Source organism: Crocodylus siamensis, chromosome 1 (assembly GCF_052110815.1).
Source record: "Crocodylus siamensis isolate JL-2025a chromosome 1, ASM5211081v1, whole genome shotgun sequence".
Lineage (NCBI taxonomy): Eukaryota > Metazoa > Chordata > Crocodylia > Crocodylidae > Crocodylus > Crocodylus siamensis.
The window spans coordinates 115634928-115654434 of NC_143395.1; the positions used below are offsets into that span (position 1 = coordinate 115634928).

The window sequence follows — 19507 nt, forward strand, 5'->3', positions numbered from 1 at the left end:
AGAGAGAGAAATATTTTTCCTCCGTAAAACGATAAAAAGGTGGAAACCACATAAAGAAATGTTTATCGAGTGATAGGGAAGGACTAGAAAGGACTGTGCAAACAGGGTTTTTTTTTAAGTTAATAGTGAATGAGTTTAGATCATTATGTCTAATTCATAGTTTAAGACTGAAAGCTGTAGGGAGTTACCAAGAGTCTGCTAGTTTGCTCTGATGTTACTTAGTTGGTACCACTTGGTCTGAGGGGGATTCAAGATCAAAACTAGATAATTAACTTTTCAAAAGTGGCTCTTGGTTATAATTGGTATTACTATATTTTTAATGGTCTTCTCTTAGAGATGGGGAGTTTTTAGTCCTGTTTTAATGTGCATGTAACTGGAGAAAAAAGGCTTAGGAGTGGTAGCCTTAGATCAAGGGGGTGTATTGAAACATGCTGAATGAGAGATCTCTGTGCATATTAAAGCATTTAAACCCAGTCAAAAATCGGGGTCCAAAGAGTAATCAAGAGGTAAGATTGCTTTCAAAGGATACAAAATGTGAACTTCTGTTTTTTCCTTCTGGAATAAAGCCAAATTTTCTCTCGGGAAAGGTGCTTTTGGAAGGTTTCTAATACTTACAGCTTTTTTGCTGTCCCTTTTGGCCAAGAGGTTTGGACAAAAAGTACATAGTACATGGTTGACATTGGGGTGCAGTAGAGGATTACTGAGGTGGAGGAAGGATCATGGGAAAGTAGGGCTGGAAAGGACCTCATAAGGTTATGTACTTCAGCCCCTTGCTCAAGATAGAAATGTTCTTGACTAAACCCTCCCAGCCAACCATCTGTCTAACATGCTTTTGAAAATTTCCAGGGATGGAGATTACACAGCTTTTCTAGGGGTGCTTGGCCCCACCCCCCTATAGTCAGAAAGTTTCTCATAGTCTTCGACTTAAATTTCCTCTGGCTGCATTGTGTTGTGTTTAGTGCTTTTAAATAAAGTTCTGCTTTTTTTAACTTCCATGAACAAATTTTAAATTGGGGAGTGACTACGTAGGCTGTAATTTGCAGGAAAGGACCTGGGGACTATAGTGGACCAGAAGCTGAATATAAGTTAACAAGTACTAATGTTGCAAAAACAAAAAAACACCAAAGCTTTTCAAGAAGCAAGTATTTTTTGGTTGCATCTCTTATCAGACCAATTGCATAGGTGGTATAGTGAGTATTGTGGTGTGTCTGGATGGTGTTGTCCTGATTCTATCTAGTGTTTTTAGGCACTATGCATTTGGTCCAGTACAGTGTACCACCAAAAATGTGTGCTGCTTTTATTTCCTGAACCATAATGCTATAGTATTCATCCTGTCCTACTAATAGCTTTTAAAAAAAGATGTGGATAAATTGGAAAGAGTCCAGTGGAGAACAACAAAAGTAGTCAGCTAAATTGGAATGAGGAAATATCTATTCACCTGTAGAAAACTACTGATTTATTACTTTGGCAAAGGCTTGTTCGAAGTAGTCAGTAACTTCTACCACTTTAGTGGTTTGACTTCAAAACTCCAATAGAATGTATGTACTGAGCATTTTTATTTAAATGGATAGATTACATTAAGTTGAGGTATTAAGCTATCATACTTTTCCTTTTATTTTAAAAAGGTTCAAAATTAATTTTTATTTGTAATTGATTTATTGTCTAAGTAGTGCACATATATTACTATTACTCTCTTTGTTCCTTAAGAGAGCATTTAAAATGCCAGGTCACCCAGAAATTCTTGAATTAAACTAGTCATTTCGGGCTTGCTGTTATGGATAAAGCTAAAGAAGATACTAAAGAAGGTTCTACTTGAATTCCAAGCTTGTTATGGTCTTCTCAACAGAGGCTGGAACAGGATATTGCTAAATAATCGTGCAGTAACTTCTGTAAGAAAATCAGTTTTGAAATTTAACTGTAACCTGAGTGGAAGTTTCCTAGTTTTGAAAACTTTCACTGCTGGGGTTTGGGCCAGGGGCTGGGCCAGGGTTGCACTCTGGGTGGGTGGCAACAGCACTGGGAGAGGGGGCTATGGGGTGTCACCCCGTAGCCTCCCCTCTGTGCCACAGCCTCCCAACCCAAGTGCAGTCCCAGCCCATTGGGGTGCATGAGACGGGCTGGTTGTATGCCCTCTGTCCGTGGTGGCCTTGGGGACCCTTCCCGGGGGATGGAAACAGGTACCCCTGTACCCCTACTCAGGAGAAGGAGCAGGGAGGGACGGGACAAAGGGAGGGACACTTTGTTACTCTCAAGTCTTTGCTTTTGTATTCTTCTTCTCTCTTGCTGGCTCCTGATGACTCTTGATCTGTGGCTGTCTCTGGTTGGTTGTTGCTCTGTGGTCTCACATCCATGTAACTTTTTGGGCCTTCTCCTAATTTGGTCTTTTACCCCAAAACTGGGACTCGGTCACTGCTACCTGCCTACCCTACCTGCCGCTTTGGGGCCTTGTAGCTGGTGTCACTTTGTCTCGTGTTATGGAACAGTATGGTGTATGCTCCCAGTTCCCAGACTGTTTTTTAGACTGCGTGTCCTTGTTGTGTTAGACAGCCTGTCTGCCTTGAAGGCTGTTATCTTGTGTAATGGCATGCCCCCTCCAAGTCTTAGGCTATGTGTGTATCCATTGGCCTTGTTGTGTTAGACAGCCTATCTTCTTCCAAGGCTGGGAGAAACTTTGTGTGTCAGATCCAGGCTCTTAACAACCAATTAACCCCTGCTGCCCATCTTGAAACATTTTAATGAATATATCTATTTAAGCCAGTTCCCAAAAAGTAAACATTTAAATGCCATTTTGAAGCCAACAACCATGGGAAACTGTCTGCCCCTCTCCCATGTCCCATCCCTCCCCCCACCTCTTCCCTCCAACAGCTTTACAAGCCAGACACTGTTCTCCATGCTCCTAGGCTGCATTCCTGGCCGTGTGCGTGCTGCGGCTGCACGCATGCGCACAGCATTTATTGGTGACAATATCAGCTACACCAGCCAAAAAAAGTCAATTCCTGATTATGTAAATTTTCCTTTTATCAGTGCTGATCTGATATAGACTGATGTATCAGTGCACCTCTAGTAATATCTCCTTTATTTAAGACACTCAGGCAGTAGAATCAGAGTTACCTTGGTTAATAATATTTTCTTTCTTGATGCAGAGTAAACCAGGATGGTTTGACTTGATTCAAATCCTAATTTGAAATTTCTTTAAGCTAGGAACCCTCATATAAATGATGTAATTTTAATCTTGTTCTACATTTATTGTTCGTTGTCAGTATTTGAATAATATATTTAAAAAATATAAATACTAAAATATTTCTGGAAACCTAATACAGGAAACCCTCACTATTCGTAGGTTTGGCATTCATCGTTTCAAATATTCACAAATGGTGAACCTGCTTCTTAAATATACTTAAAGGAGCTCCTTGGGAGGCTTGCAGTAGCTGCTGCCGCCGAGCTACGGCCGTCGCCAGAGCAGCTGTGCCCCCCCTACCCCCAGCTGCCAGAGGCACTGAGTTCGAGTGAAGTGCCTTATTTGTGGATTTCGTCATTTGCGGGGGATACGAGAATGGCAAGGGTCGCCTATAGAGCATTTATACTAAATTTGATATTTAGAATGGCATGGTTTCATTGCAAATAAACAAGCATGTAAGTCAGAATCTTTAGAGTCATGCACCTCAAAGTGCACAAATATCCTGTGCAAAGGTATGGGGTTTATATCTTGTTGTGTATGGTCACGATCTTGATGTCACCTTCTGCAGGCTTAGTCAGTTGAAACCCGCTATCCTCCCTCTTGCCTTTTGTTATACCCACCCCGAAAGTTATTGATTATCCTGCTTTTTCTCTCAAGTGTGACAGAATGATGCATCTTCCATTCTCTCTTGCTGTGGGAAGAGGAGCTGTTCTAGGAATTGATATTTAGAGAATTCTTCTTTTTTTCCAGGCCTGTTTCTATGAGCAATAAACAAAGGAAGAGCACTATAGAAAACAGGAAAAACAGGAAAAGAAAACTGGGGTAGTTGGTGCTGGTAAACTCTGTGTGAACATGATCAACACCATGTGGATAATTTCTAAAAGTGTGGTAAGAATTGGGCAGACACTTGATCTTCTGTTTCTTTTTCTGCATTCGAAAGGCAAGAAATGCAAGTAATCTCTTGCAGCAATTTATTATGGTTGCCTATGGACCTCTAGAAGACATAACTTCAAATCTGGTGTCGAAAACATCTTTGGTAAATGTGGTTAGCCAAACACTTTGCTTTTAGTTCAAGTGAACAGGACCTCTAAAAGGGTCTCAGTATCACTGCTGTAGACCCCTCCAGTGCATGCATCCAGAAAAAAGTAGAAAATCTTAATCAGCAGTGGTGTTAGCGCTGGTGGCACACCAGTATGAGAGAGTGGAGTTGGCTTGAGAAACTTCAGTTGCTGTCTCCCACAACAGAGTGCTCCTTCTCTGGAGAAGCTGCCTACTTCCAGACATCAGCTGATAATGATTTCAGGTCCTTCAAAGATCTTCTCTCAAGGATTGTTCAAGTCTTAGATTAAGTTATCCCAGAACTACTCATTGCCAACAGTGTACCCAAAGGGTATATTGGGTCCAGCAAAGGGATGATGGCAGACTTCAGTCTTGCTGTCCTTTGCTTTGAAGTAAGTAGTAAAAATTGCTATCCGGTCCTGTCAAATTACTTTAAACATTTTCCTGCATGCCCAGCATTAATGTAGCTTGTGTTGCTTTTCAGTCCAGAATAAAGACCAGGTACGTGAACTGAGAAACTAAATTTGAAAGGCTTTTTCATCAGCCTTCCTCCTGTTTTGTGCCATAAGCTACAGAATTGTCACAAAATGGCTTTCAAAGGTGAGACTGTGACTTATTCCTATCTTGTATCCCACGGGACTAAATAGAGATTGTTGTAGGACAGGGTGTGGACACGTAACAATCTGAACCACTTTCAGATATCACTGAAATTGGTTTGCGGTTGTGTGAAATGCTGTGGCACCCAACCCATTATGCCTTTTGGGAAGAGGACTGCTTTTTGCAAGGTCAGCACATGGATGCAGAAAGTCAACCACGAGAGAGAGAAAGGTACTAACATTCCACATGGAAATTCTTTAAATGGGCCTGTGTGGTCTAAATATCTGATCCTTGTTTAGTTCCACAGTTTAGCTCACTTGTTAAAACAGTGAGCTAACTGAAAGTTAATCAACATCTACTTGGCAGCATGTCTCCACTGATGTATTTGCTTCATCTGTCTTCATGTGACAGCATTCAAGTTTCTCGAAGGCCTAATACCTATATTTTTCCCAGTGCAAGAACTTGGCAAGATCATCCTGAAGTGTATGAAGCGCTCTCTCTTTCTCTCCAAAAAAAAAAAAAAAAATTGTTTTGGTAGCAATTGGTTTGGCCACAGGATGAATTGGCTTCAGATATTCTTACCAAAACTCCTCTGTACCTTCTGAACTGATGGAGTAATACTGAAACCTGGTCTAAAATTAATTCTCGAAGTGATTTGGGTCCACTTAACCACATTCTTTCCAACCCATTTCACTCTGCATTAGGAGAAAGGAATGATTACATTTTGGGGTTTGTAGAGTTCTAAGAGAGTTATACAACATACTCTGAGTAGTATAGATGTTTTATGGCTGGGACGAATGATTCCTGCTGCTTTCACAGCTTTTGATTACTGATCCTAACTGAGGGGAGCGTGTGGATAACTGCTTCAAGAATATTAGAAAAAAGTAGAGTGCGTACAAGAAATGGGAAGGTGGTTGGGGGGGGAGGGGAGGATTAGAAAAGGTCTCATGAGCAAAGAAATCTAGGTTGTAGAAGTGAAGTGAAGTGTAGGGATACAGTTTTGAATTGCCAAAAGTTGAGCTGAGCTAAATCTTAACAAAGGTTGTTTCAGTAAATAACAAAAGTTTATCTTCAGATATGTCAATAAAAAGTGGAGCTGCTCTGCAGGACGGATACATTGGACATTAGGATACTTGGTGTAAAAACTAAATGAATGTTTTGCTTTAGGTATCAATGAGAAAAATGTTAATGTCAAGTTCAGTGAAGAAAATTTGCATTCCTTAACCAAAAAGGGAAGCAAAACTCAAATGACTTGATGTGCTCAAGTCACAGAGCATTTTCATCCTAGAATCTGAAAAGATATAATACATGAAATTGCTAGTTTGCTAGCAGGCATTTAGAAGAAAAATCTTACCAATTTAAGGGTGGCATAAATGGGATAAGAGGGAGGAGTGATTGGGGCAACCACCTTGGCGCTGACTTGGAGCTTGTGAGGAAATAAAAGCAGCTGCTGCCAACAGCTGTGCATTTGCGATGGCAGCTGTGGGTTGCTGCTTCAGCCTGGCTCCTGCTGTGTCCCTACTCTGCTGGGTAGTATCATATATAGAGGACAGCAAATTTAGTAGCTATATTGAAAAGAGTATATTCTACATATACTATATTTAATAGCTGTGTGTATGTGGGGCGGCAATCAGGGCTAGTAAGGCTTGTTACTCTGAACTAGAACGTAAAGCTTTAGAATAAATGTTGAAACAAAGAATAAATTAAAGTCAGGGAATGTAAGAAATGGCAAGTTAGTTAGTATTTTGCTAAAGAAGGTATTGAAGGTAGATCATGCCAAACTAACCTGATAGCTTTCTTTGGTAAGACAACTGATTTTGAGGCAAAGGATATGAGGTAAATCTTTGGAATTCTGTAAATTGTGGTACCAGATGTGCAATTACTAGTGAAAATGGAGCCAGTGAAGATTAGTATGGGAATTATAGTGCAGATGGAATTGGTTGAAGGGGAGAATCAGGTGGTAGGAAGGGTACTAGTGAAATTCCTCAAAGATTAGTCTTGCGATCATTTAAAAAAAATTTTTTATTAATGACTTAACACAAAAAAGTAGCAGTCTGAAATGTACTAGTACCACAATCACCAATATACAGTAGAATCAGAATATCCAGCAAAAAGAACAGAATGACCTTGAGGACTTGAGTAATGGGAACTAGATGAAATTCAGCAATATGGAATCCAAGCATGTATGTGTGCATGTGGAGACCAGTAACAAAGATCTCTAGTATAAGCTGGGAATCATTAAGCTGGAAATGAGTGACGAGAAGGACCTGGATGTATTAGGTGGCCCAGAGTCATCCTGAGACTTGACTGTGCAGTGCATCTGTGAAAAGAAAATTAAATGTGTGTTGGGTCGGGTATTTCTGACAGAGATAAGGGGGAATGACCCACAGGTCCTATTTTGGTTGCTGTCATGTATGGTTCTGGCATGTCTTCTAAACCTTTACACAGTTTGTCAAGCCTTTCTATTAAATGGATGCTGAAAATATGAAATAAGTTGCAATACACCATGAAGCTCACACACCAAAATGAAGGTTATAGTAAGAAGCAAAGCTTCTGAAACAAAATAGTATGCGTGTACCAGATGGATATATGAAGTTGAAAACTTAACACTGACATATCTGCAATTTGTTGCAGTTATGTAGTATTGTGGTATTGGGTATTGAAAATTAATGTACATTTGATAATTTGGCCTTAACCTGTGTCCAAATTCTTCACCTGTATATTTAGGGCAATGCTGTTTGATATTACTTGAATATTGCAAAGATAAATCATTTATAACAACTGTTTATGATGATGTTTGTCACAAGAAATTAAGGTGATGTTGTTGCCATAATGGTCCAGGAAATATGCAAGAGTCTTCTTCTCTCCTAGAAACCTGAGGGGGCTATGGTGATACCTGAAAGTTTGCCTGAGTCTGTCCCAACCATGCAGTTGGTTCAATAAAAGATATCACCTACAATAATTCTTGCCTCAGGAAATTAATGCGTCTTTCTTCACACAGAATTGGGTGGTGTGCATGTAATAAGCTCTAGCTCCACATATTAAACAGGAGGAAGAAGAGATACAGAACATACTGAGTACCACCTATCCTGTGCACCGAATGAAGCTGGCATCCTGTGGGGAAAAAAAATTAGTATGGCTAATGAAAATTTAAGTATGCACTACTTGGACCCTGTTTTGAAGACAGAAGTATTAATGTCCTATGACAGTCATCACCATGTTGAATTCTTTACATTGATATACAATACATATATCATAAAGGCATTTAAACCTTTTATACAAGTTAGATGCATTTTGATTTTCCTTCCCTTTTCCCATTGTCCTTGGAAAGATTGGTTAATATTGTTTTGGCAGCTAGGTCATGCGTTTTCATGCTTTAACATTTGGATTTCTTTTAAGTGTAACCTTTGCCATAAATTCCCTTGGTTTGTAATGCTTATACAGTATATTACATTTATATGTATACCATCTAAATGCAGTTTGCTTAACTGCATAATACAGTTGCCAGCCCAGAATGTTGTTCACAATCCTTTTCTCTGCATATTGGTTGAATTCAAAAATGCTTCAGGGCTATCTTTCAGTGCTATTGTCAACTAGAATACAATTAACTTTGAAGGTGCATTGCAGTTTATTTCGTCTATTTTGTAGATAATTGTACTCTCTCTAAATGCAGCAGAATGACACAAGGGGAAAGTAGCTGTCAAAAGCCTGCTATTAGAAGCCTTGAGAACGAGGGTAGCTAGTAGGTTTCACAGCTGCTCTCTCCCCATTTTTGTCAGTGTTCCTTATAGCAACCCCTCCACTGACTAGTTTTCCTCATTTTCAAGGTTTCTAATGGAAGCTCTGAAACCATTAGAAGCCTTAACATTGAGGGGATCTGGTTGGTTTTGGGGCTGCTAATGCCACAGTGCTGGCAGGGTAGTAAGCAGTGCTCATTTAGTCCACAGTGCTGTCATGTCAATCCCCTGGTATTAAAAAAAAAAAAAAAAAAAAAAAAAAAAAAATTAAACCAACTGAGTAGCTCCTAACATTTTTGAGGCTTGCGATTTATTTCAGAGCTGCCCTTGAAAATGAGGAGAACGCTAGTTTCAGGGTAGCTAGTACTACAGTACTGTATAGTTAAATGATTTTTAAATAGATGTAATTTCATGGTCTAGGTAAGTGCATAGCCTTACCTTTGGGATTGAAAAATATTCTTTTGTGGAGTAAACTGTCTGCTTTTCTGTGAAGTTCCTTGATTTTTTGTTCTGTCCATGAGCAAGAACATCGGATGTAGGGTTTATGGCTTTGAATCAACTTCCTGGACCTTAAATGCTGGAGGCTGCAAGTGGGAAAGGAACAGGAAAAAAACCCTGGTTTAGACCCTGTTCACCCTCCCTTTCGGTATTCACCCTCTCCCACTGTATGACAGGATGCTGGGCAAGATGGATCTATGTTCTGACCAGTAAATGGTAGATCTTATGTGGTTATAAGACATTGGAACAAAGTTTTAATACACAAAGATTCAAATAAATCTTCAGAGGGTTTTTTTAATTTTATTTTTTTTATTTGTAGCCTGGTTTGTTCTGGCTGCCTTTGTGCCACTCTGGTTGAAAATGTCTAGTTAAACTGGTTTCCTGCTGCTTTTTCAGAGCAAAACAGTACAAAGTAGCTGGCAGCTGTTTCTCCCTCCTACAGAAAATGTCCTGTACATTTTCTAGCATGCAGACAACCCAGTAACTTTAGTCTTCCAACCTCACGCTGTGTTCACTTGATGCTCGTGGGGGAAGGGAAGGGGAGGGAAGGGTGCGCTCACATATGTATTTCATAGTTTCATAGTTTCTAGGGTCGGAAGGGACCTGAGCAGACCATCTAGTCCGACCCCCTGCCTTGGCAGGAAAGAATACTGGGGTCAAATGACCCCAGCAAGATGTTCATCTAACCTCCTCTTAAACACCCCCAGGGTAGGGGCCAGCACCACTTCTCTTGGAAGCTGGTTCCAGACCCTAGCCGCCCTGAATGTGAAGTAGCGCCTCCTGATATCTAACCTAAACCTACCCTCTGCTAGCTTGTGACTGTTATTCCTGGTCACTCCTGGCGGTGCTGAGGGAAACAGTGACTTCCCCAATGCCTGCTGATCCCCCCTGACTAGTTTATAACAGGCCACAAGATTCCCCGTCAGCCTTCTATTTTGGAGGCTGAACAGGCTCAGGTCCCGCAGCCTGTCCTCATAGGGCCTGCTCTGTTCTCCTCTGATCATACGAGTGGCCCTCCTCTGGACCCTCTCGATGCTGTCCACATCCCTCTTGAAGTGCGGTGCCCAGAACTGGACACAGTACTCCAACTGTGGCCTGACCAGTGCTGCATAGAGGGGGAGGATCACCTCCCTGGACCTGCTCAAGATGCATCTGTGGATGCACGCCAAGGTGCGGTTGGCCTTCCTGACTGCCTCTTCACTCTGCCGGCCCATGTTCATCTTGGAGTCAATGATGACCCCCAGATCCCTTTCCGCCTCCATGCTGATAAGAGGGGAGTTCCCCAACCTGTAGGTATGGTGCCGGTTGTTCCTCCCGAGGTGCATCACCTTGTACTTGTCTGTGTTGAAACCCATCCTATTCTCGTCCGCCCACCCTTGTAACCTGTCGAGGTCTGATTGTAGCCTGTTTCATCCTTCCAGTGTACCCATATCCCCCCCACATCTTGGTGTCATCAGCAAATTTGAACAGGGTGCTTTTTACCCCCTCATCCAAATCGCTGATGAAGATGTTGAACAGTGCGGGCCCGAGGACCGAGCCCTGCGGAACCCCACTGCCCACGTCCTTCCAGGTTGAGAAGGACACATCTACTACCACCCTCTGGGTGCGGCCCTCCAGCCAGTTGGCGACCCATTTGACTGTGTGGGTGTCTATGCCACAGCCCCCCAGTTTCTTAATGAGAATGGGGTGAGAGACAGTGTCGAAAGCCTTCCAGAAGTCCAGGAAGACTAAATCCACTGCTGCCCCTGCATCTAATGATCTGGTGATCTGATCGTAAAAGGCCACCAGGTTGGTCTGACAGGACCGGCCAGTGATGAATCCGTGTTGGTTGCCCCTATGCATGCAGTCTCCTGCTGGCCCGTCCTGGATGTGTGCCAGCATAATTTTCTCGAACAGCTTGCCTAGGATTGAGGTGAGACTAACTGGCCTATAGTTTCCTGGGTCCTCCTTCCTGCCTTTTTTGAAGATGGGGACCAAGTTGGCCCTCTTCCAGTCCTCCAGTACCTCACCAGAGCACCACGAGTGCTCATAAAGTTGTGCCAGGGGACTTGCAATGACCTTGGCCAGTTCCTTTAGAACTCTAGGGTGGAGATCATCTGGGCCGGCTGACTTGAATATGTCCAACCCCTCCAGAAGCTCCCTAACTAACTCCCTAACTCCCTATCCTCGCTAACCTGTGGCCCAGGTGTGCCTCCCAGGTGTGCACACATACATCCTTGTTTTCCCCTTTCTGATGGAGTTGGGTAACTTTTGAAGAAAACACTGAGGCTAATAGTCCTCTTTTGCTGTTGTTTTTGTAACCGATTGCCTATCAATCAGCAGATTGCCTTTTAGTGTTTTAAAAATAAACTCAGCATGGCCTTTGCACAGTATTTCTTTCAGTTTAGTACCCAGAGGAAGTTGGTAGAATTTGTTTTTTGTTTGGCTATTAAGATCATGGGGCAAAAGATTTGATACCAGATTCAAATTATTTTAAGGATCAATGTTATAAATTATCTGTAACTCCTAAATTGATTGTGTTGTAAATTCTCAGAATATTAATTCCGTACCCAAGCAAGATTATGTAATTTTGGAAAAGATGTAGTTTTCTCTGCTTTCAGTGCAAAAGTAAACTTAGCTTTAACTGTGGAGCTACAGAGCACATGGTTGTAACTACTGTCATGCTGAAGACATAGTATTTTTAGGATAAATAACTTTTTATAGTCTCACTTTCATGCTCTTGTATCTTATCTTGTCACCTTATTTGTTCAAAGTGTTGCTAAATCAGAACAATAGCATTTTGCGCTTATAACTGCGAGGATTTGGGTCCTTTGAGTTTTATTGTGAGATGCTATGCTATTTTATATAGAGACTTATTGGAAAATTATATTGTCATTGCTTATGGAGAGAGAGCATGAAATATTTTTATTATTATTTCCAAAAAGAGTATGTTCTATATTTTAAATTGATTTTTTTTTATTTAGATTAGGTTTTTAAGTGTTAAAATGAAATCTGAATTTAGGATTCATAGTCTATATTTAATTTGTGGGGTTTTTTATTTAAATATTGAATCTATGGCTCTTAGAAATTTCCCACAAATAAAGAAGGAAGCAAGGGTTTGAGATCTACTATTTAAATGTGAATGGCTTTTTGGGAGATGCTCTTAATTTGAAGGACCTGGGGTATCTCAGAACTTGGGGTGCATCTACATGTGCATTAATGCATTTTAGTTAACATGCATTAAATCTAGTACCTCCACTGTGAATTACTAGGAAAATGTGCATTAGCCTCTCTTAATGTGTGTTAACTAAAGAGCATGGGATGCTGATACAGGAGCACGGAGGCTCCTTCAATGCCCTGGGGCAGACTCCATTAATTGAGTCTGCTGAAGTGTGCCAATTAGTGCTCCAACAGTCCCCTGCATCTCGTGTATCAGCATTCCCATATTTCAAAACGGTGGCCATGACACTTGAACTGAAACTCATCTAATGAGCTTGAGTTTAAGTACCCCCAGCTGTCATTTTTAAGCATGGGGATGCTGATATACGAGATGCAGTGGCACTTTAATTAGAGCTGCTCTCAGAGCTGTTCTAATTAGTGCTGGCCCTCCCCCTTCTGACACCTCCAGAGCATACCTTGTGATTTGGTTAATGCTTTAGCCCATATTTGTAGCTTTCAGTGCTTTGCTACTAGCAGGGTGAAGCTAATTAAGCCCTGTCAGTTGCAAAACAAATAAATATTAGAGCAGTGATTCTCAACTGGGGTGGCATGGCACCTCAGGGTTTCACAGGAATCCTCCAAGGATGTGCAGGTCTTGGCCCTTATGCCAGGAAGAGAATGATTGCTGCTCCTACTCCTGCCTGGCACTGGGTATCCCAGCATACTGCAAACAACTGCCTGCTCCCTGTCTCCCAGCATCCCTTATCCAGCTGCCCTGTGTTCCCAGCTATGTGCTCTGATGTGTTTGCCTGTACATGGACAGACATAAGTGCAGGCCTACACTTTTCAACCCAGGTTGTACCCCTGCTCATCCCACAGAAAGGAGGGGACATGGGTTCTTATAGCTCTGGTTGTCAGCATGCAAGTTGCCATAAATATAGCCTTGGTGGCAGGATTCTTGCCTGCTTCTTCAGATACAGACCAGGGGTGGAGAAGTAGCAGGTTAGAAAAAGTAGGGCAGTGAGAGTGAGGTTCTGTGCCCACCAGTTGTATTTTTTAGTTTAGTGTTTTTCATTGGGGTGCTGTTAAATTTCAGGAAGTTCTGGAGGATTGCTGTGAAGCTAAAAGGTTTAAAATGCTTTGTCAGAAGCTTGGTAACAATGGACACTTTTACATGTATTCCTGACATGGCGCCCGGCACTTTTAATTAGCAAGCCATGCTAATTAAAAGTCCCTGGGTGTCACGTACATCAGTGACACAGCACATTCCTGTGCTGAGAAGATGGCAGTGGTGCACTTTGAATTAAAGCACATCAAACGTGTTTTATTTCAGAGTGCACCACCACAGTTTTCTTCATGTGAAGACACGCTGTGCCACTGATGCATGTACTGCACAAGGCTGCCAGACAGCATCAGATAACATGCTCCAGCAGACTCCATTAATCGAGTCCTAATAGAGTCTGCTCCGATGTGCTGGATTTTCAGCTTGTTGGAGCAGGTTCCCAGCATGTGTGTAAGTGCCCAGTGAGCCTTAATGAGGTACAGATAGTTTAAAGCAGGCTGTTCCTGCGCAAATTAGACAGCATGTTTAAATTGTCTTAATTGATGTCATTTAATATTAAAATATCATCTAACAAAACATTTGTATAATTTAAATAGCTGCTCAGCTTACCTCGGGCATCCTAAGCAGTTTATTCTGTACTATCCTGCTTGACACACAGTAAAAAATGTATTATTTACTAGATAATTAACAAGTCAGTATTTTTACCTTTATGTTTTTGGGGATGTTAATAAGAATATGAAAACATTATGTTTTATATAATGATTTAACTTAGAGTTACAGTACATCCAGGTTTTCCCAGACCTGTCCGCTTTTTGGATCCTTGAATCACTGTCCGGGCAGTTCTTAAAAATATGATCAAATGTTTAGGATTTTAATCTGCTCAGCATTACTGCTTTTCCCAGCACTTCCCAGCTTGCCCTAGGAAGGAGCTGCTTGGGGCTGGGCAGGGAGATTGGATGCAGGGGGTTCCATGTGTGTATGTATGCACATGCACGGGGTTGGCATGTTGCCAAGCAGGGTGGTGAGAGCAGTCCTGGTAGGCCTATGGGGGTGTTGTTGGGCCAGGGCTTAGGGACTGTCCGGGGAGTGGGGGCATGTGTGTACATGTGACAGGTATATGTGGAGGGTATGGGTGTGTGATGGAGAGCAGGTGCCTGCTGGTGCTGAAGGAAGCTGTTCGGGCACTGGGTACGGCAGGAGGTGCAGGGGGAGGTGCCTGCCTCTCCAGTGGGAAAAGGGGGTAGGGGTACCCTTCTGGGGCAGCGGGAAGCTGTTGAGGCTGGGCTGGAAGCACCGGGGCTAGTGCCTTTACTTGCAGGAATGGAGTAGCTGGAAGATGCTACAGGGCTGGTGGGGAGCAGGGGGATGTGGGTTGGGAGCGAGGGGCACTGGCAGGGCTGGAGAGGCTGTGGCTTGGGAGTGAAGGGTGGTGGGGGACTGTGGGCTAGGATTGCGGGGCAGTGGCAGCACCAGAGGACTATGGGTTGGGAGTGAAGGGCACCAGTGTGTCCCAGCGGGATGAGGTACTGCGGGTTGGGAGTGATTGGCATTGGCAGGGCCAGAGGTTTGCGGCTCGGGAGTGAGGGACAGCAGCACGGCTGGGAGGGAGGGTGGGGCAACAGAATGGGCAGGGGCAGGACGCTGACATATCACTACACCCCCCCCCATCATATTTCCCCCACCCCTCCAACAGGGGTGGTGGGTGGATCCTGTTTTTTTAGAACTGGAAATATACTTTAAGCTATAATTGTAGTATATTCTCCTAGGTTGCAAAAAGATGTGCCAAATGAAATGTAACGTTTCTGTTTGGTTGCAAATCTACATGTTTTAATGACTATACTAATTGGTGAAAGTGTCTGCATTAGAAAATAATTGACGTACAAATGGAAAAACCTAGTAAAATCTGTTATTTAAAACAAGGATTTCTAGTTGGTTATTTCAGTTGCTCATTTACATCACTCAGTCCACTTTGAATATTTCATCCGAATTAGACCTGGTACAGATTTAAACTGTAGCAAGTTAGAAAAAACTTTTATTAAAATGTGATATGTTGCTTTGCCATCTGTGTTTTATAGTGTGCGTACACCAGAGCACATTAACGTTGGAATGTATTTTCTCTGATTGGTCACACTTGCCCAATTAGAGCATAACAGCTGCTGCCCTTTTGAAATGTTCCCCTTCTGAAAAGGGCTTCATTTGTACTTGTGTCCATACCATGACGTGCAAGTACAAGAGGAATAGAGCTAGAGTGTGATAGACAATGTTAATTTAAAAAATATATGTACTTCATTTTACTAAATTGGCATTTTGTCATGTAGCTTTTTTGTGAACTATGTATTTTTATGATTGCATCAAATTTTACACAATAAAAAGTTTCTTTATGTAAACCAAAGAAATTGACTTACTGAAGCCGGCAGTGGAAAAAGATTGTAAACCATTTAAGTTAATAACAATTGAAGCTGCTTTTTCCTTCACAAGTGGTGGTGTTAGATGTTGCAAAGTTGGGTTTGTTTGTTTTTTTAAAATACTGAATTCTGTGATATTGAGGGTGCAAAGGCATGTCAAATTTTTGCTGCTGCTCAGATTTTTTGTCCTCAGAGTAGATAAGCAGATAAGTAAAAACATTACAAAGTCTATCCCCTTTTTTTACTTGCCTGAAGCATAATTTTATAAAAACAAAACAAAACTCCTTTTCTTCTTTTCCTCGAAGTAATTGTACTTATACATACAGTACAAATTTTAAAGGATGCGGATCAGTCCTTGCAAGATAACTTACATTGGTTTTGCCTGATTTTGGTGAAGGGCTTGGGGAATCTTCTTCTGCATTGTAAAACAGTATTCTGTCCCATGTGAAATGTTACTGATATAAGTGCAGATAAACATTTGTGGGAAATTTTAACATTAATTCCTAGGATTCCTTGTGTACAAGGATTCAAACCTTACTTCTCTGTTCATTCATGGATATAAACCATAGTTCAAGTGAATGCAGAAAGGATGCAAGTAAACTGACCTTTGAAATTTCAGTTAATACCTAATTTCTTTTCATGATTCCATCTCCCCACAAATCCAGAATTTATTATAATGGCTAATGCAGTACTTGCATATTAGCTTATGGGTAGGTGACTTCATAACGAATACCAAAGAATCTAGGCTATTAATAGCTAGTCAGTGGCCAGCCCTATACAAATGTGTGGTCAGTGCAAAAATTTATTTTATATTATTTTGTTTTATTAGGCTTATATGCTGCCATTCTCAACAAAGGCTTAGAGTAGTTTATAAGAAGAGATGAAATGACTTATAACCCTAAATAATATGTCAACTCAGACTTCCTTACTAAATACCTGCCAAAATAAAAAAGGTCTTACAGCTTTTCTAAAAGATGTCCCGATTCAAGTTCTGGTGGTGCTCAGGGGACAGGGAGTTCAAGTGTTGAGGAGTAACTATCGATAACTATCTCCCACATATTATTTCCAAGTTCATTAGCCATACTGATGGCACCTTGGATTGAGAGGACATAATGTAGGACCTAGACCATTTGGGGCTTTATAGGTCAAAACCAGCACTTTGAATTGTGCCTGTTCTGTACAAATCATTCTTATGTAAAGAATGAGTTCTCCAAAGGATACCTTTGGAAATAAACTTCAAATATTAACCCAAGTGTTTTACTTAGAAAGAATATTAATTCCTGAAAAGTAAGTTGATACTTCCATCATGCCAAATATTTTATAGTATATAGTAACAAGTAATTAAATCACTCATATATTAGGTAGCAAAACAAATATAGATTTAATAATATGTTCTGGAAATTAACTCATAAAACAATTTAATAAGTGGAAATACTGTTTGGCATACAGAGTAGAATTATATTTTTTAGGTTTTAGTTTATCTTTGTACAGGTTATGTAAAACAGTTTAAGGAAAAATACTTGCAGGTTTAAAAAGAATTAGAGGCTTGGTTAGTATTGCATTTTATAATGATGTATAAGGATTTTTCCTACTATTTCTTGTAAAGTTAAATCTTTAAAAATCGGTAAGCATAAACTGTTGGTAATGTAGTTGTTACATGGAGGTGGGGGGAAAGAAGAGCTGTGACACCTGAACACCTCAAGAGAACTCCCTGTGTGGCCCACGTGCTGGAATAATTTCCCACCCCTGGTGTAAATCAAAGCTGGCATATTGTAGAGGGTGCTGTTTTCTTCAACATCTGTTCATTACATCTTACATCACTTAGTTTAGCAGAAAGAAACAAATGAATTCAAGTTTTCATAGAATCATAGAAGTTGGGTTGGAAGGGACCTTGTAGATCTTCAAGTCTGATTCCCCAGCCTGGGCAGGAGAAGAACTGGGCTCAAATTACTCCAGCCAGGTAGGCATCAAGCCTCTTCTTAAAGACTCCCCAGGGTAGGAGCCAGCACCACTTCCCTTGGAAGTTGGTTCCAGCTCCTAGCTGCCCTAACAGATGTCTGATCTAAACCTATTCTCCAACAACTTGTGGACATTATTCCTTGTTATGCCAGGGGGCACTAGGGGAAACAAGGTCTCTCCCAAACCCTTCTGGTCCCCCCCTAGTGAGTTTATAGACCATCACCAGGTCCTAAGATTTGCTTCCTGTTATCTCACTCACCCCAAGTCACCTCAGCTGGGACTTGAATCCAGATGTCCCATGTGGTAGGCAGGAACACTGTCACACAGCCACCACTGGTGGTGAATGACTGGCACCACCCCCAGGCTGTAGACCCTCACAGCCTTGAACTCACAACCTTCTAGGCCTGGCACGCAAGGCACAGGCCACTCAGCCAGAGAACAGGGTCAAGACAACGTTAGTATGTACTGAAGCAGGTAGTAACCTAAAATACTAGAAAGTTTCTGCACTTTCTGTAATGGTAGTATTTTAAAAGCTTTTAAAGTTCAATTCCCATACTGTTAGTACAATTCTTCCTGCTGATCTTTGTTGCACCCCACTGGCTTCAAATTTGGATAGGAAGCGTGATTAACCAGGTGATACCTCCTGCAGTTCTGATGCTAGAAGTCTGTTTTCATCCCTCTTAAAATACTGGCTCCATTTTTTACTTGAACCAGCAGTACACATAATTTACATTTGTATGTTTCACTTTCTAAGTGCAGTTTCTTCGTAGGTGCACAGGAATTCAGTGTAGTACTGCAGAATGCTCAAAGCGCTGGCTAGTTCCTTCTAAGTTTTATATTGAGTACATTAAAATGGTAACTGCATTTTTTTTCTTTCTAGTATATATTCTGAGTTGTAAAATTGCTTTTGAAAATAAATACCTTATTTTAAGGAACTGAGATGTACTGCCCTTTGATAAAATTACCACTGTATTATAAATTTTTACACTGGACTACGAAATGTTGAATGTTTCACTTAAAACATTTGTATTAATTTTTCTTCTCTTGTTATTACTTTCCTGTTACTGCTAGTCTCCTGGTAGTGGAAAAATTATTTTTTTATAAGAGAAGCTCTGACTTACAAGAATATCAAGTTAAGGTAATTGGTGAGAGTGGAGGGCTAAAAGAATAGAACCATTACAACCTGTAAAACTAAAATAATTGCAATTCTTTGTGGAGCTGGGAAATAGTCTGTTTCACTGTTTATTTGATATTCATTATGAGGGTGTTTGAACTAATAGCAGTGCTGGAAAAAACCTTTTGCAGTTATTTGTTTCATTGTTGCTTGGAACTTAGGAAATGCGGCACAGAGCGCAATAATTCCAAAACCAGAATTGAATGTTGTAGCTTCAGAGGGTATTCCTTGCTTTATCCAACTTGTTCAGTAGTGAATATTAAAAATAGCTCTTCATACTTCCTTTTAGAAAGATTAAAAAACATGTGTGTATGTGCACACGCACATACGTTTATGTATATAATGTAGTCTGGATTTACTCTATTTTTTAGAGGTTTCATTTTACTGCTCTTCCTATTGAACCAAAAGACCACTTCTCTACCACCACCATCCATTATGTATAGAGGATACAATAGTATATGATCTTGCCTTGATCATGGTTCTGTTTGTGCACATACACTGAGTTTGTACTAGCAGGCTTATCATGAGGAAGAGTACTTTGTGCCCAAAAGCTCACCTCCCACGTATCCAAGCAAACCTTGCTTCTGTCTTATTTTTTGCATTTACTGTTTGTCTGTATAGTTTTTCAACGTTTTAATGCAGGCTTTTAGATTTTTTTTTAATCTTTTAGATTTTTGGTTCTCAAGATAAAAATAATTC

At 41.0% G+C, this 19507-nt stretch overlaps 1 protein-coding gene across 5 annotated transcripts in view; it reads left to right on the forward strand.

The window, feature by feature from the left end:
- The window catches only part of STXBP5 (syntaxin binding protein 5), a 207713-nt gene that overhangs the window by 29746 nt on the left and 158460 nt on the right, over nucleotides 1-19507 (forward strand). The window lies entirely within an intron of this gene.